This window comes from Scyliorhinus torazame, chromosome 16 (genome assembly GCF_047496885.1).
Source record: "Scyliorhinus torazame isolate Kashiwa2021f chromosome 16, sScyTor2.1, whole genome shotgun sequence".
NCBI classification, from domain to species: Eukaryota; Metazoa; Chordata; class Chondrichthyes; order Carcharhiniformes; family Scyliorhinidae; genus Scyliorhinus; species Scyliorhinus torazame.
Genome location: NC_092722.1, coordinates 37,713,989 through 37,735,692, shown reverse-complemented (window position 1 = coordinate 37,735,692; position 21,704 = coordinate 37,713,989). Strand labels below are relative to the sequence as shown.

Below are 21,704 nucleotides of genomic sequence, written 5' to 3'. Positions count from 1 at the left end.
TGCACATTCTCCCTATGTCTGTGTGGGTTTCGCCCCCACAACCCAAAGATGTGCAGGGTAGGTGGATTGGCCACGCTAAATTGCCCCTTAATTGGAAAAAATGAATTGGGTACTCTTAAAAAAAAAAGGAAGTTGGTTTCATTTAAGTATAATCTCCTCTGTACGTATCAAGGGGGAACAAAGTACCTCAATGAGTCAGTGCTTTTTTTTCCTACAATTGTAGTCTAAAATTCAGGCCTTCTTTAAAAAAGGTCCTATTTTAAGTCATGCCATATTTCCCTTTCAGCTCTTGAACCTTTGTGATGTACTTCTTCATTGCCTCTTCTTTACTTGTTCCTTCACATTCATTCCATTGTAGCCACTTAAAATGGCTAACTCCCGATTTAAAATGGGGAACGGCAAAGGCTGATGGGAAAGTCAGCCAATAGGACAAAAACGAGCAGCTGCAGGTTGACTGTGTATTTACCTCTGGAAAGGCCAGACAAGATCGATACCAGCAACCATCAGCATAACAAAACACCAGCCATCTGCATATTAATGAGCAATCCCCGGGAACAATGAGCAACATTTAGACACATAAAGCAAAACCAGACTCTTCGGCGCCAGCAGAAGCCTACACAATGGGAGGTGAACGACCACCTCAAAACCGCCCATCGATCAGGGAACCGCTCCAGCATTGGAGAAAATCGAAACAAGTGATTGGGACAAAGTCCAATCACTTGGGACCAGGTACAGGGTCCGCCCCGAAAGGCGGGAAGCCCCTGGGGACTATAAGAATTGAGCCCCAAGTTCAAGGCGCTCTCTCTTCCAGCTCTCTTAACGCTTCAGCAACCGCTCAAAAACTGTAAGTCTTACTCCAACGCTCGCTACGAGATAGGCGCTCCTAGCTACCAATCCGTACCAACTTCGAATCCCGCAGACTCAGAACCCGAACGAAAGGCCATTCGTTCCCCTGACCTGGTGGGCCAGTCCAAAGTTAAGTATTGGCCTGTTAGCTGCAGAAGTAGCTTAGACGTAGAATTTGTGCCTGAGTAGCGATTACTGTGTATAATAAATGTGCTTTGATTTAAATCTTACTAAGCGGTGTATTGGATTATTGATCATTACTCGGACTTGAACCACGTGGCGGTATCAGAAAGATACCTGGCGACTCAACAGCAAAGGTGATAAAACAGAGCAATTAAACAAAGGCAAAGTTAGCAACACCGTGCATCTCACTTGGCCTTTGAAACATGCGAGGACGAGCTGTATTCACATCTCCAGCCTGTTTGTACAGACTGTAGATCGTCAACATTCCACCACCAGGTGGTTTTGATTTGAGCTGTTTAACCCCTTCTGCTGCCTTCTCAAAATCACCCTGTGCCGTCTCTGCTGAGTTGTGCAGATCCGAAGCCTGGGTCCCCTGGTCCTCAGAGGGCCTCCCACTTGGTGGTGATCTGCTGTGCCCTCCACAATCTGGAGGAGCAGCGGAGCAACATTGTGGAGGGAGAGGAAGAAGAGGGACATGCGGCCTTGTCTGAGGAGGAGGAGAAGGCAGACCAGGAGTGGCTGGAAGACGAGCACGAGGAGGAGGCAGAGGATGGAGGACAGGCGGCAGCAAGGGTCCGGTGTGACAGGAGGACCAGGGAGGCCCCCCATTGTCTCCAGATTCTCCAGAGACAAAGCTGTGTCTGTCAACTCAACACCCTCCCTCAGCCTTGACCCCCAATCATACTCAGTTTAGAGACATTTGTTGGAGACAACAAGCGCAATCCCCCCATAAAAATGACTAAGTGTAGTTTGGGCGAGTTTGTCAGGGTGTTTCACATCGGCTATCGAGGTGAGATCGTGGCCTGCATTCACCCAAACAACGTTATCAAAAAATCTTTTAATTAAGGCATTTATATAATTATACATCAAACACAAAAGAATCAAAAAGAGAACAAACAGAAAATCTCATAACAAATAAATCCCCAACACCCGTGCCCTGTCCTCCCTGCCATGCCCCCCACCCTCTCGGCCTCCTCTTTCTTTTTTAAACCCCCAAATCCCCCCCCCCCCCCTCCCATTGTCTTAACTTGAAGAAGTCGATAAATAGTTTCCATCTCTGGGCAAACCACTCCACAGACCCTCTCAAGGTGTATTTTTAGTCATTTTTAAGGGTGAATTGCACCTGTCGTCTCTAACAAATGTCTCTAAACGGAGTTTCACCTTTTAAAAGACAGCCGGCCCTCTCCCTGCTGGTTGCAAGGTTCACACACACAATGTCCTGACACCGCCTCTCAACAGTCCACATAATCCCGGAAGAGAATTTCTCTCCCAAACTGTCTGTCAACGAGGCTGCCACCCAGTCAATAGACGATACGCCCTTCTCAAAAGTTCTCATGAAAGGATGCCAAAGTCAATAAAATGCAAACAGAAGACACTGGAAACAAAGCACTGCAGCAGGTTAGTCATAATCTGCGGGGAAAGTGGGCAAGTTAAAATTTGCGATGCAAGCCTTTCTTCGCAGGTTTGAAGGCTGGTGGTCACTTCTCTGTAAAGCTACTGACTAAACTGCTCAGTGTTTCCTGCCTTTGTTTCAGATTTACATTGTGCTGCTGTATTTGAGGGATCCAATTCAGTGGGAGCACCGTCACCTTCCAACCCCATTCCAGATGCCTGACCACGTGATCTCGGCAGCCATTTTAGTGCTGGCACTGAGGCAGCATAGAGCAATCTATCAGAGGAGTCTGTCAGTGGAGTCCTGCAGAGTAAAAGATCTCATGGCGCTATTTGAAGAAGAGTTCACCTAATGTCCCGGCCAATATTTATCCGTCCCCCAACACTTACAGAACAGATGATCTGGTAATTCACTGAATTGCTGTTTGCGAGGACTTGCCGGGTGCCCTGTCTCTTACAGTACAACAGTGACTACATTTCAAAGGTACATGCCTCCTGACGTTGTAAAAGGTGCTGTATAAATGCAAATCCGTTCTTTATTTGTCAACGGTATTATCCTAGGCTGGGGCCCATCAATTCCTGAGAATATTGCTGTGAAGAATGAGATTTCCCATTGCCTGACTTTCTGTGCGCCATGATGTAGAATTGAATAGAACGGCAGTCTAAGCAGCAAGGGGTTTCACAGCTCCTGTGAGAAACAGCCAAGGCAGTCCTTGATAAAGGCCTGTTTAGGAATGCAGATAGAGGTTTCCGATGTGGATTAACCTGCTAACACTTCGATCATTGTGTGGGCCACGGCAAATCCAGGCCTCAAAGGGAAACTAGTAGCTAAACGGAACAAAAGGAGAAAGAAAATGCTGGAATCAATTAGCAGGTCAAGCCTTCATCAGAAGTCCTGCTGTTGGAGAGGAAGATTGCAATGACAGCTTGGTAGAAGTGCATGGTGGAAGGATTCTAAGATGCTGGGTCCCAAAACCACCTATTAATTTCCAGCACATCCAGTGTAACATTGCCTCTCCTGCCCTGGTTGTTTGGAAATACTGCAGTGATGCACGATCAATGACCACTAGGCGAGGTTGTAGTCCAACTGAAGGCTTTAATAAGCTAGATGTTTCCCCCAGCAGCTCAGGTACAGAATGGAGGCTGCTGGGGCGGCACGGGCTCTTATACCACGCCTAGCAGGGCGGAGCTACCATACATCTTGACCAATAGGAAGCATACAGTTTCTACGAATGGTGTTCCAGCCTACCAGGTACCGTAATACCTCTACTACCACATGCTGTAACATTCCTTGCCCTGGTAGGGTTCAGTAAACCCAGGCACATCACCATGAACCCTCTTGTCATTCGCACCCTCCATCCATTCACAGACCTTCCCTTTGCTTTCCCCCCCTGTCTGCCCCTCCCCCATTTTTCCCTTGGTTCTGTACATGTTGAGAAACTGTTAAATCTCTCACGAAAGAGAAAATGCTGGAAAATCTCAGCAGGTCTGGCAGCGTCTGTAGGGAGAGAAAAGAGCTAACGTTTTGAGTCCGATGACATTTTCTCTTTCGTTTCAGATTCCAGCATCCGCAGTAATTTGCTTTTATCCTGTGTTAAATCTCTCAATTCCTTCCGGTTCTGATGAAAGCTTATAGGCCGGAAAGGTTAAACCTCTGTCTCTCTCTTCCTGCAGACGCTGCCGGATCTGCTGACTGTTTCCAGCGTTTTCTGTTTTTATTCCGGGGCAGCACATGTTGCAACGCAAAAGACAATTTTAAGGAGACACAAGAGCGCAAGAATTAGGAGCAGGAGTCGGCCATTCGGCCCCTTGAGTAGATCTGACTGTGGCCCTCAACTCCAATTCCTGCCTGGTCCCTGGCTCCCATGTTGATCAAAAGCTATTGAACTCTGCCTCGAATAAACTTTTTTTTTGTAAATTTAAAGTACCCAATTCATTTTGTCCAATTAAGGGGCAGTTGAGCGTGGCCAATCCACCTACTCTGCACATCTTTGGGTTGTGGGGGTGAAACTCACGCAAACATGGGGAGAATGTGCAAACTCCACACAGACAGTGATCCAGAACCGGGATCGAACCTGGAACCTCGGCGCCGTGAGGCAGCAGTGCTAACCACTGTGCCACTGTGCTGCCCACGGTTAGCACTGTTGCCTCACAGCGCCAGGAACCCGGGTTCGATTCTCGCTTGGGTTACTGTCTGAGCATAGTCTGCACGCCTCCCCGTAACTGCTCCCCGTAACGTTATAGAACAAAGAGATCTAGGAGTACAGGTTCATAGCTCCTTGAAGGTGGAGTCGCAGGTGGACAGGGTGGTGAAGAAGGCATTCGGCATGCTTGGTTTCATTGGTCAGAACATTGAATACAGGAGTTGGGACATCTTGCTGAAGTTGTACAAGACATTAGTATGGCCACACTTGGAATACTGTGTACAGTTCTGGTCACCCTATTATAGAAAGGATATTATTAAACTAGAAAGAGTGCAGAAAAGATTTACTAGGATGTTACCGGGACTTGATGGTTTGAGTTATAAGGAGAGGCTGGATAGACTGGGACATTTTTCCCTGGAGCGTAGGAGGCTTAGGGGTGATCTTATAGAGGTCTATAAAATAATGAGGGGCATAGATAAGATAGATAGTCAACATCTTTTCCCAAAGGTAGGGGAGTCTAAAACTAGAGGGCATAGGTTTAAGGTGAGAGGGGAGAGATTCAGAAGGGCCCAGAGGGGCAATTTCTTCACTCAGAGGGTAGTGAGTGTCTGGAATATGCTGCCAGAGGTAGTAGTAGAGGCGGGTACAATTGTGTCTTTTAAAAAGCATTTAGATAGTTACATGGGTAAGATGGGTATAGAGGGTTATGGGCCAAGTGCGGGCAACTGGGACTAGCTTAGTGGTAAAAACTGGGCGGCATGGACTGGTTGGGCCGAAGGGCCTGTTTCCATGCTGTAAACTTCTATGATTCTATGAACTGCGTGGGTTTCCTCCAGGTGCTCCAGTTTCCCCGCACAAGTCCTAAAAGGCGAGCTTGTTGGGTGAATTGGACATTCTGAATTCTCCCTCTGTGTACCCGAACAGGCGCTGGAGTGTGGTGACTAGGGGATTTTCACAGTAACTTCATTGCAGTGTTAATGTGAGCCTACTTGTGACACTAATAAAGATTATTATTATTGATGGCCTTCTGCCTCATAGCGCTGAGCACCTCCGTACTGCCCAAATGGCACAATACTAATGCAAAAGCCTCTTCCAGGTGTATAAATAGTACGAGCAGCAGGAGACCCAGACAGCCCAACAGGCAATCGTATCCATTTATCATCACCTTCATGTGGAGAAACTCGTTTTCGAATCAGTAATTAAATTGCCACTAATTTCATAAATGTTAATCTTCTGACCTAGATTCAAATCCAAGTTCAAAAGAACACTGTTCTGACAAGTTGTGCAACAACACTGATTAAATCTGTTGCCATGGACTGAGTTTCTGTGCTTATTATTTAATATTTTTATATGCGAGGTTGGTGTGTATTCTTACCCTCAGAGTGGTTGGTCCCAATTTAAATAATTTCCAGCAGCAAGATCTTGTGAATTTAAAAATTAAGAAGATCATTTATTATCACACTCTTGCCTTGGAGTTTTAAAAAAATATATATTTATTCAAGTTTTTCAACAAATTTTCAACAAAGCCCCCCCCTCCCCCAACAAAAAGAAAGCAACAAGAACACAACAAGTAGAAATTATACATTGGATTTCCCCCATATACAGTAACCCCCCATATAACAGTAAAAAGCACAAATAGGGATCAAAAAAACACCTTAACCCAAACGCCACCCCAAGAAAAACTCCCCCTCCCTCCCCCCCCCGGGCTGCTGCTACTGACCTCCTCCTAACGCTCCGCGAGATAGTCTAGGAACGGTTGCCACCGCCTGAGGAACCCCCGCACAGACCCTCGCAAGGCAAACTTTATCCTCTCCAGCTTGATGAACCCTGGCATGTCATTGATCCAAGCTTCCACACTTGGGGGCTTCGCATCCTTCCATAGTAGCAAAATCCTCCGTCGGGCTACCAGGGACGCAAAGGCCAGAATACCGGCCTCTTTCACGTCCTGCACTCCCGGCTCGTCTGATACCCCAAATAATGTTAATCCCCAGCTCGGCTTGACCCGGGCATTTGCGAGGACATAGTCCTCGCAAAACCTCTCCAAAACCCATCCAGTGCCGGGCACAACCAGAACATATGGACGTGATTTGCCGGGCTCCCCGAGCACCTCCCACATTTGTCCTCCACTCCAAAGAACCTACTCAACCTCGCCCCTGTCATATGCGCTCTGTGAGTAACCTTGAACTGTATTAGGCTGAGCCTGGCGCATGAGGAGGAAGAATTAACCCTACTCAGGGCATCAGCCCACAGACCCTCATCTATCTCCTCCCCCAGCTCCTCCTCCCACTTGACCTTTAACTCCTCCACCGAGGCCTCCTCCTCTTCCTGCAGCTCCTGATAAATCGTCGAAACATTGCCTTCTCCAACCCATACACCTGAAATCACCCTGTCCTGAATCCCACGTGTCGGAAGCAGCGGGAATTCCCTCACCTACCGCCTCACAAACGCCCTCACTTGCATGTACCTGAAAGCGTTTCCCGGAGGTAGCCCAAACTTCTCCTCCAGCGCCCCTAGGCTCGCAAACGTCCCATCGATGAACAGGTCCCCATTCTTCTGATCCCTGCCCGATGCCAGCACCGAAAGCCCCATCCATCCTTCCCGGGACGAACCGATGGTTCTCCCAAATCGGGGACCAAACCGAGGCTCCCACCTCGCCCCTGTGTCACCTCCACTGCCCCCAGATCTTCAGCGTTACCGCCACCACCGGACTCGTGGTGTACCTTGTCGGCGAGAGCGGCAGCGGTGCCGTCACCAGCACCCTCAGGCTCGTGCCCACACAGGACGCCATCTCCAGCCTCTTCCACGACGCCCCCTCTCCCTCCATTACCCACTTACGGATCATCGCCACATTGGCTGCCCAATAATAGCCACACAAATTCGGCAGCGCCAGCCCCCCCCCCCCTGTCCCTGCTACGCTCCAGAAACACCCTCTTCACCCTCAGGGTCTTATTCGCCCACACAAATCCCATGATGCTCCTGCTTACCCACTTGAAAAAGGCCTTGGGGATCAAAATGGGAAGGCACTGGAACACAAAGAGAAACCTCGGAAGGACCGACTGCACCCTACCTAAATCGCTGGCTTTGAAAGCAGACCAAGGCAGGCCAGCAGCATGGTTCAATTCCCGTAACAGCCTCCCCGAACAGGCGCCGGAATGTGGCGACTAGGGGCTTTTCACAGTAACTTCATTTGAAGCCTACTTGTGACAATAAGCGATTTTCATTTTCATTTCAGTGAGAGTGGAAGCATATGCCATCTTTTAAAATCCTCCTCCATCTGCTCCACCAACCGCGTCAAATTAAGCTTGTGCAGGGCCCCCCAACTCCTAGCTACTTGGATCCCCAGGTACCAAAAGCTCCTTTCCGCCCTCTTCAGTGGTAACTCGTCTATCCCCCTTCCCTGGTCCCCTGAGTGCACCACAAAGAGCTCACTCTTCCCTACGTTGAGTTTATAGCCCGAAAAGTCCCCAAACTCTCTAAGGATCCGCATGACCTCCGCCATCCCCTCCACTGGATCCGCAACATACAACAACAGGTCATTGGCATACAATGACACCCGGTGTTCCTCTCCCCCCGAACCAATCCCCTCCATTTCCTGGACTCCCTCGGTGCCCATGGCCAGCGGCTCAATTGCCAGTGCAAACAACAAGGGGCTGTCCCCCGGTACAGCCGAAAGTACTCCGACCTCCGCTGGTTCGTAGCCACACTCGCCACCAGGGCTCTATATAGCAGTCTGACCCAACTGATGAACCCCTCCCCGAACCCGAACCTCCGCAACACTTCCCAAAGATACTCCCACTCCACCAGATCAAAAGGCTTTCTCCGCGTCCATAGCTGCCACTACCTCCGCTTCCCCCTCCACCGAGGGCGTCATAATCACATTGAGTAACCTCTGCACATTTGTATTTAGCTGCCTAGCCTTCACAAATCCCGTCTGGTCCTCATGAATCACCCCCGGGACACAATCCTTAATTCTCGTAGCCAGCACCTTCGCCAGCAACTTAGCGTCAACATTGAGGAGCGAGATCGGTCTATACGACCCACATTGCAATGGATCCTGGTCCCGCTTCAAGATCAAAGAAATCAGCGCTCTGGACATTGTCGGGGGCAAGGTCCCCTCCTCCCTCGCCTTATTAAAAGTCCTCACTAGTAACGGGCCCAGCAGGTCCATGTATTTCTTATAAAATTCAACCGGGAACCCATCCGGGCCCGGGGCCTTCCCCACCTGCATGTTCGCCAATCCTTTAACCAGCTCCTCCAACCCAATTGGTGCCCCCAAACCAGCCACCTGTTCCTCCTCCACACTCGGGAACCTCAGCTGATCTCGGAATCGTCGCATCCCCTCCTCCCCCGCTGGGGGCTCAGACCTGTACAGATCCCCATAGAAGCCCCTAAATACCTTGTTTATTCTCACCGCACTCCGCACCGTATTCCCCCCTCTATCCTTAACTCCACCAATCTCCCTCGCTGCCTCCCTCTTACGAAGCTGATGTGCCAGCATCCGACTCGCCTTCTCCCCATACTCATAAACCGCCCCTTGCGCTTTCCTCCACTGTGCCTCTGCTTTCCCCGTGGTCATCAGGTCGAATTCCGTCTGGAAGTTCCGTCGCTCCCTAAGTAGCCCCTCCTCGGGGGCCTCTGCATACCTCCTGCCCACCCTTAAAATCTCCCCCACCAACCTCTCCCTCTCCCTCCTCTCTCTCTTCTCCCTGTGGGCCCTAAGGAGATTTGCTCTCCCCTGACCACCGCCTTCAACGCCTCCCAGACTACCCCCACCTGCACCTCCCCGTTGTCATTGGCCTCCAAGTATCTTTCAATGCACCCCCGCCCGCACACCTCCTCATCCGCCAACAGTCTCGCATCAAGGCGCCACTGCGGGCGCTGGTCCCTCTCCTCCCCCAACTCCAGCTCCACCCAATGCGGGGCGTGGTCCGAGATGGCTACGGCCGAATATTCCGTTCCCTCAACTTTCGGGATTAGCGCCCTACTCAAAATTTAAAAATCTATCCGGGAGTAGACTCAATGGACGTGGAAAAAGAAGGAAAATTCCCTGGCCTGGGGCCTGGCAAATTTCCATGGATCCACTCCCCCCATCTGGTCCATAAACCCCCTGAGCACCCTGGCCGCAGCCGGCCTCTTACCCGTCCTGGACCTAGAACCATCCAGTGCTGGGTCCAGCACCATGTTAAAGTCCGCCCCCCATTATCAAGCTTCCTGCCTCCGGAATCCGACCCAGCATGAGTTTCATAAATCCGGCATCATCCCAATTCGGGCCATATACGTTCACCAGTACCACCCGCACCCCCTGCAACCTACCACTCACCATCACATATCGACCTGCATTATCCACTACAATATTCAGTGCCTTGAACGACACCTGCTTCCCCACCAGTATTGCAACCCCTCTGTTCTTCGCATCCAGCCCTGAATGAAAGACCTGCCCTACCCATCCCTTTCTCAGCCTAACCTGATCTGCCACCTTCAGATGTGTCTCCTGGAGCATAACCACGTCTGCCTTCAGTCCCTTTAAGTGCGCGAACACCCAGGCACTCTTGACCGGCCCGTTCAGGCCCCTCACATTCCAAGTTATCAGCCGGATCGGGGGGCTACTCGCGCCCCCCCCGCCCCCCCCCCCCCCCCCCGCCAACTAGCCATCTCCTTTTCTAGGCCAGTCACGTGCCCGCGCCTCCTGCACTCTCCAGTCCCCCAGGCGGCGGACCCCCGCCCCGACCATCTCTCCTACTTCCAGCTCCCCTTTGGCCAATGCAGCAGCAACCCAGTTCCCCCCCTTCCCCCCTCTCCCCCCTCCTCCCACTAGATTCTCATCTAGCCATTTTGCTCCCCCATGATACTCCCGTAAGTCAGCTGACTCCTGCTGACCCTGGCCTCTCCCGCCATTCCATCGACCCCCCAGTGTGAGAATCCCCCCACCCCTTGGCAGTCAGTGTGCGCTCCTCTCCAGCACTGCCCTTCCCCCCTGGCCACGCCCCCATCCTTCCCTAGCGCGGGAAAAAGCCCACGCTTTCCTGAACCGGCCCCGACCCCTCTGGCGCAGCTCTTATTTGCGGCCTTACCCCAACTCCCCATCCCCGAGCCTCCATCCCCCCTCTTCCTCCGTGGGGCCCTGCCCCTCCAACACCAACACCCACACTCTCCCACAGCCCCCACATCAAATCTATTCACCCATCCCAACCCAGCACCAAAACAAAAAGAACATTCCCCAAATGCAGTAAACACAGTAAACATCCCCCCACGACAAACCCTCAGTTTGAGTCCAACTTTTCAGCCTGGATAAAGTTCCATGCCTCATCAGGCGTTTCAAAATAGTGGTGCCGATCTTGGAACGTGACCCGCAATCGCGCTGGCTGCAACATCCCGAACATCACCCCCTTCCGATGGAGAACCGTCTTAGCCCGGTTAAAACCAGCCCTCTTCTTAGCCACCTCCGCACTCCAGTCCTGGTAAATTCGGATCTCCGTGTTCTCCCACCTGCTGCTCCGTTCATTTTTGGCCCATCTCAGGACACACTCTCTGTCCACAAAGCGGTGGAACCTCACCACTACAGCCCTTGGCGGCTCGTTGGCTTTGGGTCTCCTTGCCAAGACCCGATGAGCCCCATCCAGCTCCAGGAGCCTCGGGAAAGCTCCCACGCCCATCAGCGAATTGAGCATCATGCTCATATATGCCCCGGCATCGGGCCCCTCCACTCCTTCAGGGAGACCCAGAATCTGAAGATTCGTCCTCCTCGACCTATTCTCCAGGTCCTCAAATTTTTCCTGCCACCTCTTGTGCAGCGCCTCGTGGGACCGCCAGGCCCAAGATCTCGTCCTCGTTCTCTGAGGCTTTTTGCCGCATCTCCCGGATCGCCGCCCCTTGGGCATTCTGGGTCCACTAGCTTCTCAATCGCCGCCTTCATTGGCTCCAGCATTTCTGTCTTCAGCTCCGCAAAGCAGCGTTTAAGAAACTCCTGCTGCTCCTGCGACCACTGCGCCCACGCTGCTTGGTCTCCACCCGCCGCCATCTTGCTTTTCCTCCCTCACACTACAATTACAAATTGAAATTATTTCAATCTCTTCCGTAGCACACCTGCAATTCCTGAGCCGAATTGATTGTGCAGCTGGAGTGGAGGTCAGTGAAAAGCAGAGGATTCTCAGTAAGCTCCGAGGTTTCTTGTAGTTGGATTGCCAGATAAATGTGAGATCAATACAGGTTATGAAAAGGGCAGCACGGTGTCTCAGTGGGTTAGCTCTGCTGCCTCACAGCACCGAGGTCCCAGGTTCGATCCCAGCTCTGGGTAACTGTCCGTGTGGAGTTTGCACATTCTCCCCGTGTTTGCGTGGATTTCGCCCCCACAACCCAAAGATGTGCAGGATAGGTGGATTGAACACGCTAAATTGCCCCTTAATTGGAAAAAAATGAATTGGGTACTCAACTTGTATTTTTTTTAAATAATAAATTTAATGAAAGAAGCCTTCTCCCACTTTCAAGCTATGGCTGTTTTACCATGGATGCAAATTTCTTGCAGCTGCTTCAACCACTTTTTAGATGGGATCTCTCTGATTTTTTTCTGATCCAAAAAACATCTGCTATAACTCTTAAAAGCAGCTACAGGCATGGCTGCCTTAACCAGGTGACCTATATAATTCCAAAAGCCTTTCCCAGTTAAGGTGGTGGAATGGGGCTGATACACATCCTGTGTTGGGGCCTTTCCCACTTTGATACAACCAGGAGCTTCTTAATTAAGCGACTCATTCGATTCAAAATGCCCTCTGAATGCCCTTTGTGAAAAGACATTGAGTTAAGATGTCTCTGTGGGCTACGGTGAAGGCTGAGTCTTGCCTGTGAGTTTCACAAGTGGCTACAATTGTTCACATTTTAATCTGTTAATTGCCCAGGTTTCCGGCTGGGAGCCAATACTGCCAAACTCACCTACCAGCCATTTTAAATGTTGATGCTTTAAAAATAAAAGTACCAGCTCACTCTATTGAGTTCCGTAACTTCTCCATGTCAGTAAGCAACATGCACGGATAGATAAAGCGACTGACATGATTGCTGTTGAAAGACATGATGGTGCTGTGGTAAATCATTGTTGTTTTATAAGCAAAATTGTCATCTTTTTTTAAATATTTAGAGTATCCAAATCATTTTTACCAATTAAGGGGCAATTTAGCATGTCCAATCCACCTACTCTGCACATCTTTGGGTTGTGGGGGTGAAACCCACGCAAACACGGGGAGAATGTGCAAACTCCACACGGACAGTGACCCAGAGCCGGGATCGAACCTGGGACCTAGGCACCGTGAGACTGGAATGTGTTTTTTTTTTAATTTAGAGTGCCCAATTCATCTTTTTCCAATTAAGGGGCAATTTAGCGTGGCCAATCCACCTACTCTGCACATCTTTGGGTTGTGGGGGCGAAACCCACGCAAACACAGGGAGAATGTGCAAACTCCACACGGACAGTGACCCAGAGCCGAGATCGAACCTGGCACCTCGACGCCGTGAGGCCGCAGTGCTAACCCACTGCGCCACCGTGCTGCCCGAGACTGCAATGCTAACCACTGCGCCACCGTGCTGCCCCAAATTGTCATCTTCTGATGATTCATGGTAGGTCAAACAATTGGACAGGTTTTGGAAGCCAGCAAAGAATGACTAAAAATAATAAGGGAACAATTCGAGTATGAGGGAAAGGTAGCTAGAAATATAAAAATGGATATAAAAATATAAAAATCCAGCCACATTTAGCAGTTTGGTCCGGTGGGTGGGGGTGGGGGAGTTTCTAGCCGGGTCAGGTTGGGGGTTTGGGTCGGGAATGAAGGTTGGGCCTGTGGATTGCGGAGGATAGACCTTTGCGGGGGCCGACAGTTTTGGGGGGGGTGCCTTAAGGGGAGGGTCGACGTGCGGATTAGTGCCAGGGGTGTGGAGGTGCCCCCTGAGTAGTTGGGGGTTGTCCCATGCGGGGATCAGTCTGGGTGTTTAAAATAGTTACACTGAAGATAAAAGAGGTTTTAGTTCTTTTAAATTCTTCAGAGTAACTATTAGCGTAACCCTGGTGGTACTATCCAAAAGTGCAGCGCAATTGCCCGGGGAAAGTTCGTGCTCCTGGACAATTGCTGTGCAAATGCTTACCTGGGAACATCTAAAAACCGGTGCAGGTAGGTTAGATCATTGGGCAAACTGGAGTAAAATTGAGGGGCAATTTTAGCGTGGCAAATATACCTACCCTGCACCTCTTTGGGTTGGTCGGGTGAGACCCACACAGACATGGGGAGAATGTGCAAACTCCCCACAGACAGTGACCCGTGGCCAGGATTGAACCCGGGACCTCGGTGCCTTGAGGCAGCAGTGCTAACCACTGCGACACCGTGCTGCCCCTGCAGCTTGGGTACAATGTGGGAAAATGTGAACATTTCAAACTTGGCAGGAAGAATAGAAAAGTAGCCTATCTTCTTTAGATGGAGGAAGGTTGCAGAACTTGGCGGCACAGAAAGATCTGGCTGTCCTGGTACAGGATTCACAAAAAACGGCGAGACAGGTACAGCAGGTGATTAGGAAGGCAAATAGCTCCCCGTGTTTGCATGGGTCTCAGCCCCACAACCCAAAGATGTGCAGGGAAGGTGGATTGGCCACGCTAAATTCCTCCTTAATTGGAAAAAATGAATTAGGTACTCTAAATTTTTTTTTAAAGGCATTGGAAATTAGTTTAAGAAGAAGGAAGGCAAAAAAGAATGTTTCCATTTATTGCAAGGGAAATTGCATATAAAAGGAAAGAAGTTCTGCTACAGCTGTATAGGGCCTTAGTGCGACCACATCTGGAATACTGTGCACAGTTTTGATCTCTGTACTTAAGTAAGGATATAATTGTGTTAGAAGCAATTCTGAAAAGGTTCACTTGACTGACTACTGGGATGAAGAGGTTAGTTTTGAGGAAAGCACAGCTGGTTGGGCCTGTACCCACTGGAGTTTAGAAGAATGAGAGGTAACTCCGACATTTAAAAATCACAACCTTTCTCCACAAGGACATGACGAGGTGCACTCGGGCCCCCAGAGACACAATGTTGGCAGAGCGACTGGACGTGGACAGTATTGAAAAGGGGAACTGCGGGGACATATATGGGTGACGTTTAGCATGGACACACTCCCCATTGGACAGAACAAGGAAGAAATGAGAGGGAAAATTAGGGATGGAAGTGGGCTGGGGACTCTGGAGCAAAGCCGTGAACAAGGCCAATCCTCCTCCTCCTGCGCATGGCTCAGCCTCATGCAGCTTAAAGTGGTGCACAGAGCACACCTTTTTAAAAATTAATTTAGAGTATCCACTTAATTTTTTCCAATTAAGGGGCAATTTAGCGTGGCCAATCCATCTACCCTGCGCATCTTTGGGTTGTGAGGGTGAAACCCACGCAAACACGGGGCGAATGTGCAAACTCCACACGGACAGTGACCCAGAATCGAACCTGGGACCTCAGCGCCGTGAGGCAGCAGTGCTATCCACAGCGCTACCGTGCTCCACCGTGCCCCACAGAGCACACCTGACAAGAACCCGAATGAGCAGGGTCTTCCCAGAGGTGGAGGACAAATGTGAACGGTGCCAGGGAGGCCCGGCCAACCATGGCCACATGTTCTGGGCCTGCCCCAGACTTGTCGGGATTTGGACAGCCTTCTCCGAGGCGATGTCCAAAGTTGTGGGGGTGAGAGTGGAGCCGTGCCTGAGAGTGGCAGTCTTTGGGGTATCGGACCAGCCAGAGCTTCATATGAGGAAGAAGGCCGCGCTCTTGCCTTTACATTCCTAATCGCCCGCCGGAGAATCCTGCTCGGCTGGTGTTCAGCAGCACCACCCAGAGCTGCAGACCGGCTGGCAGGCCTAACGGAATTTCTCCATCTGGAGAAGATCAAATACATCATCCGAGACTGGACGAGGGCTTCCACAAAGCGTGAGGGCCATTCACCTGCCTGTTGCAAGACCTGTTGGGGAGAGAGGGGGGGACGAAGGATGTATGGAGCAGGCGGGATGTGAAAAGGAATAACGGGGGTGATTCTCCGATATGGAGGCCAAGTGTTCGCGCTGTCGTGAACGCCGTCGCGTTTCATGACAGCGCGAACAGGGCCCGGGCACGGCCTATTCTGGCCCCCACAGGGAGCCAGCACGGCGCTGGAGCAGTTCACGCCGCTCCAGCGTCCTTACGCAGTGCCACGTGTGTGCCGCACCAACCCACGCATGCGCAGTTGGGGCAGCCCAATCCTGCGCATGCGCAGTTGGGCCGCGCCATCCTGTGCATGCGTTGGGAACGTCTTATGCACGCCGGCCCCTCACCAACATGGGGCCGGTGTTCTGGGGCCGCGCGCAGAAGGAGGTAGGCCCGGGGGGAGATAGCAGCCCGCCGATCGGCGGGCCCCGATCGTGGGCCATACCCCATCGGAGGCCACCCCAGTGAAGGAGCCCCCGTCCCTCCCACACAGGCCGCCCCCTCAGCGTTCCCACAGAGTTCCCGCCGGCAGCGACCAGGGGTGGACGGCACCGGCGGGAACCTGTCGTGTCGTAGCGGCCGCTCGGCCCATCCGGCCGGAGAATCGCCACTCGCCGGTTCTCCGAGCGGCCCGGTGCGAATCGCGCGCCGCTGGTTTCCGGGGGGTGGGAGAATCGCGTGGGGGGGAGAATAGCGCCCAACGTGTAAATTGTAAAATATAATCGTTCCATCTATTTCTTGTACAGTGTAAAAATCCTAAATTTATTCTAAATTAAAAAAAAACCAGTGCTAACCACTGCACTACCGTGATGGTCACCAGAAAATCCAATCGGGAATTCAGGACAAACCTCTTTGCCCAAAGAGTGGTGAGAATGTGGAAATTGATACCACAGGGGGTGGTTGAAGAGGATTAGATCGTCTAGGGGAAGCTGGACAAAACATAAAAGGCAGAAAGGAATAGATTTAGATGAGGAAAGATGGGAGGATCCTCAAGTGCAACGTGAACTGGCTGGACCGGATGCCATCTTTATGGGGCGTTTATCTTACGTAATCCAAGGACAGATGGTAAATTCCTGCTGAAATATTCTACATTGTCAAGTAAATACCAGTGTCGTAGCTCAATAGTTCTCAACCAATTTCATCTACGGACCACTCAAATGGGGCAAAATACCCAACGGACCACCTACAGGCCCCTACAATAGTGGAAGTGTACAGAACAATGGGGTTACAGCTGAGGATTGGGGGCTGGTTTAGAACACTGGGCTAAATCGCTGGCTTTTAAAACAGACCAAGGCAGGCCAGCAGCATGGTTCAATTCCCGTACCAGCCTCCCGGAATGTGGCGACTAGGGGCTTTTCACAGTAACTTCATTGAAGCCTACTTGTGACAATAAGCGATTTTCATTTCATTTAGGACAGAGATGGGGAGAAATTTTTCTACTGAGTCTGTGGAATTCATTACCACAGAAAGTAGTTGAGGCCAAAACATTAAAGAAGCAGTGAGTTTACCTGGCCAGGTAGCGTTTTTGAAAAAGATGTTTCTAAAAAGGGCTCCTGTCGTAATAACAATCTTTATTAGTGTCACAAGTAGGCTTACATTAACACTGCAATGAAGGTACTGTGAAAAGCCCATTGTGCAGCTCGCTGGTTGTGTGCAGGTGTGTTGTGTGGGTGGAGTTCATTTTACTCGCCATAGTAATGTCAGTGTTGAGCATTGATCAGGTTTGATCTGACCAAAAGGAATTATCTGTAGCCATCACTTACAGTCATTATAAAAGGAAAGAAAGTTCCTCTGTATCCGCCTTTCAGAACCTCCGGAAATGAAGTGCCTTTTGAAGTGTCGCCACCAATTTGCATGTGGTAAGAATCCATCAAATTTAATCGGTTCAATAACCAAATGATCTGTTTTTTTTAGGTGTTGGCCAAGTATACCAGAAAGCCGCCCCAGTATAAGCATAGTATATATAAGCTTATAAGCTTATATAAGCTTAGTATAAACATAGAACATACAGTGCAGAAGGGGGCCATTCAGCCCATCGATTCTGCACCGACCCACTTAAACCCTCACTTCCACCCTGTACCCGTAACCCAATAACCCCTCCTAACCTTTTTGGTCACTAAGGGCAATTTAGCATGGCCAATCCACCTAACCTGCCGTCTTTGGACTGTGGGAGGAAACCGGAGCACCCGGAGGAAACCCACGCAGACACGGGGAGAACGTGCAGACTCCGCACAGTGACCCAGCGGGGAATCGAACCTGGGATCCTGGCGCTGTGAAGCAACAGTGCTATCCACTTGTGCTACGGTGCTGCCCCATCAGATATACTATGCAAAGTGACGGGGTTAAGACAGGGGCGTGGGATTAGGACAAAAGATCTTTCAGAGAGCCAGTGCAGACTCGTTGGCCTTCTTCTGCACTGTAAAGATTCTGTGGTAATGATGTGCTGTGGGCCCTTTCGCAACTCGCGAAGAGAGCCTCTGGGCCTTGACTTAACACCTCATCTGGAAGGTGGCACTCCCTCCCTCAGTACTGCACTAAAGTGTCACGCTAGATTATGTGCTTATTGTCATAATATACACCAGTATATCATGGTGCAGACACACACTGATGGACACACAGTGGGACCAATCAACACACACACAACACCGCAGCCAATCACCAGTGAGAGCACACGCACTATAAAGACAGGGGGCATCAGAGTTCCCGCTCATTCGAGTTGCAGCTAGCTAGAAGCACAGAGCTCACAACCTGCAACACAGACATTCACCATGTGCTGAGTGCATCGACTGGTTAGGACAAGGCAAAGGTCTTTAGTTACAGCTAGTATCGTATTAACCCACAGTCTGAGTATGTTTAAACAGTTAATGATTCAATAAAATAGTGTTGCACTATTTCAAGTGTTGGTGACCTGTATGTGATCCAGAACACCCAACACATCACTTATATCACTGGAGTGAGGCCTAACTGCGAAACCTTCTGATTCAGAGACAGATCATCTCCACAGAGTCAGGATGGACACTTATATTTGCTGTTTCAACATTTGTTGATTTTATTATGAGGTGAATTCTATGTTGCTTGAGCTGAAGGACGTCAGTGCTTGGAATGATGGACGCCTTGTGAATTTTTCATAACCAGTACCGGCACCAAGAAGGTCAGGGTGGAGCAAAGCTCTCTCTCCGCTGTCTCAAGTCGTAAACTATGCAGGTTTGGTGTGGCATACATTGCCCCGTGAAGCATGTCCAGGTTAGAGATGGCACAGGTTAGAATAAACCTCCTTCAGCACTGCTTTAACTTCAGGAGAGCACCTCATTCTGAACCGGTGTAATATTTTGGCATTTCTCGCGGCAGCCATCTGGCGGACTCTCACAGGATAAGCACCAGTTGGGAGGTCATATGGTTAATGAAAGCTGTCCTTTTTTTGCGAAAATATACTTGAATCCTAAAATATTTGGCAGCACAGTGGTTAGCACTGCTGCCTCACGGCGCCGAGGTCCCAGGTTCGAATCCCGGCCCCGGGTCATTGCCCGTGTGGGGTTTGTACATTTTCCCCGAGTCTGCGTGGGTCTCGCCCCCACATCACAAAGATATGTAGGTAGGTGGATTGGCCACGCTAAATTGCCCCTTAATTGGAAAAAATGAATTGGGTACTCTAAATTTTTTTTTTTATAAATTAAAATACAAATAAAAAGAAACAAGCTTACAGTCTGAGGGGGTTGTCCCTGGTTACCAGCCCCGCGGTGTACTCTGGCTGAAAGATCTTACGCACATGCCTGATCCCCGGTGCACCTTGGCAGCGGCTACCCCGAGCTTGAGTGCATTTTGGACCTTGGAATGTGCCAGTCTGCAACACTGGGTTGAGGGCAACACTTTGCAGAGGAAGATTTGACAAGCCTCCGGCAGACCAAGTAGCGTCTTTCACCAAGTTGATGACCCTCCAGCAGCAGTCGATGTTTGTTTCGGCTGCTGCTGGAAGACCTTGCAGAAAACTGCCTCTAAGTAAAATTGCCAGTTTAGTATCAGCTTTGTCCTACGGGTGAGGGTTAACCTCAATTGAGACACATTTCACATTGTGTCCCTGCCGTCAGAGAAAGGAAGACTTCAATTTAAGATGTCTTAATTTGAATATGTTAGATATCCCTGACTTTCATGGTGGAAAATCAATGTCATTATCTGGTGTGATGAGGGTGGGGCTGCATGTTCCAACAAAGAACAAACATCTCGAGATGCAATTCCTTGAATCAGTTCTTGAACTTGCTTGACATCTAAATATACTTGCGCACCTTCAAAGGATGTGCCAGTAAACAGTTTCCTGCCCACCGGCATTACAAGCTGTAGCACACGTAAAGGTCAGTGAGTCATTCAGTGTCAAACCACATTTTTGAAATGTGAACGACAAGTCGAGTGAAGTCCATCATGGAGCCATTATTGACGTTTGACCGCTTCAGATAAAGGTACCTCAGTTGGTAAAGCCAACCTAAAGTCCATTGACTTTCAGCAGGACCCCGTAATCCCAGGGGCAGGCGGGCCGGGAAAATCGCCCGAGCCTCAGCAGCTTTTTGAGGAAGAGTTCCAATGACCCTGATGTGAAGAGGTGCTCTCTGTCACCACCTACTGAACAGCCTATCTCGAATTTTAACATTATGCCCCCTTGTTCCGGACTCCCTTGCCAGAGGAAACCATCTCTCTATCTACACAAATCATTAAACATCTTAAAAATCTCAATTAGATCACCCATTAATTGCCCACACTTGAAAGGGGTGCAAGCCTAGTATGTGCAACCGGTCCTCATAATTTAACCCCTTTTGCTCCAGCATCATTCAGGTAACTGGGCGGCACTCGTGGTTAGCACTGCTGCCTCACAGCGCCAGGGACCCGGGTTCGATGCCGGCCTCGGGTGACTGTCTGTGTGGAGTTTGCACTTTTTCGGGTGCTCCGGTTTCCTCCCACAGTCCAATGATGTGCAGTGGATTGGCCAAAATAAATTGCTTCTTAGTGTCTAAAGATGCACAGGTTAGATGGGGTTAAGGGATTACAGGGATAGGGCGGGGGAGTGGACCAAGGTGGGGTGCTCTTTCGGATCAGTGTAGACTCGATGGGTCAAATGGTCACCTCTACCCTGTAGGAATTCTATGGTTCTAACTGCACTACATGGTAAATATATCCTTCCTGAGGTGTGGGCTGCAATTTTCTGTCTCTCCCCACCCCCCACTGTGGCATGTTTCCTGGCGACCGAGGCACTCACCGTTGGCCGCTTAGTGGGATCTTCTGGTCCCATCGGAGTCGATGACCTTTTGCGTTGCTGCATTGTTGGGGAACCCACTGCTTGCGGAGGTTGGGAAGGCCTCACCTTCAGTGGGACCAGAACTTCCAGCCGGTGGGAAGGATCGGAAAATCCCGCCCGTGGTGGCCGGAACTGAATGCAGTTCTCCGGATGTGATCTAACCAGAGCCTGATACAACTGTAACGAACATTCATCCCTCTTGTCGTCCAACCCCTGAGCTAAAGGGTAACGTCCGTTATCCCTTCAATTATTTTTTGTACCCGCTAGCTTTTAATGATTTCTATACCTGGTCCCTTTTCTACTCCTCCACAGTTTCAAGCTTCTCATCATTTAAAAAATATTCTGGTCTTTTCTTACTTTGGTCAAATTGGATGAACTCACATTGTACCCACATTGAATGCCATTTGCCACAGGCTTCCCACCCACATAATCTATCAGTGACCCCCCTTTGCTCCCAATCTGCACAGGTTACTGCATTACCCAACTCGGTGCCATCAACAACCTTGGATAAATAGCTCTCTATTCCTTTATCAACGTCATTGATAACTACGGTGACAAACTGAGGCCTCAGTACAGATCCTGGGGGGAAACAGCATGTGTGGCATCAGGCAATCAGCACGCATCTGAACAACGCAAGCCAGAAAACATCCCACATTAAATCTGCAGCACTGGGTTCATTGATCTCAGTTCAGGTGGCTTATTAACAGCACTAAAAGCTCTCCAAATCAGGGAATGGAGAAGGTTTGGGGGGGGAGAAATTTTTGTCAGGCCTCCACAGTTCAACACTCACTGTCCAGACTCACTGATGAGGAATGGCCATTTGGGTGAAAGCATTGGTGTTTGAACGTCCATGAGGGTCTAACATACATAGGAACCTGGAGCAGGATGAGGCAA

At 50.1% G+C, this 21,704-nt stretch overlaps 1 pseudogene; it reads right to left on the bottom strand.

Moving 5' to 3' along the window:
• Window positions 1-259: 259 nt before the first annotated feature.
• On the bottom strand, window positions 260-20,834 carry LOC140392504 (acyl-CoA-binding protein pseudogene; annotated as a pseudogene).
• Window positions 20,835-21,704: the final 870 nt, after the last annotated feature.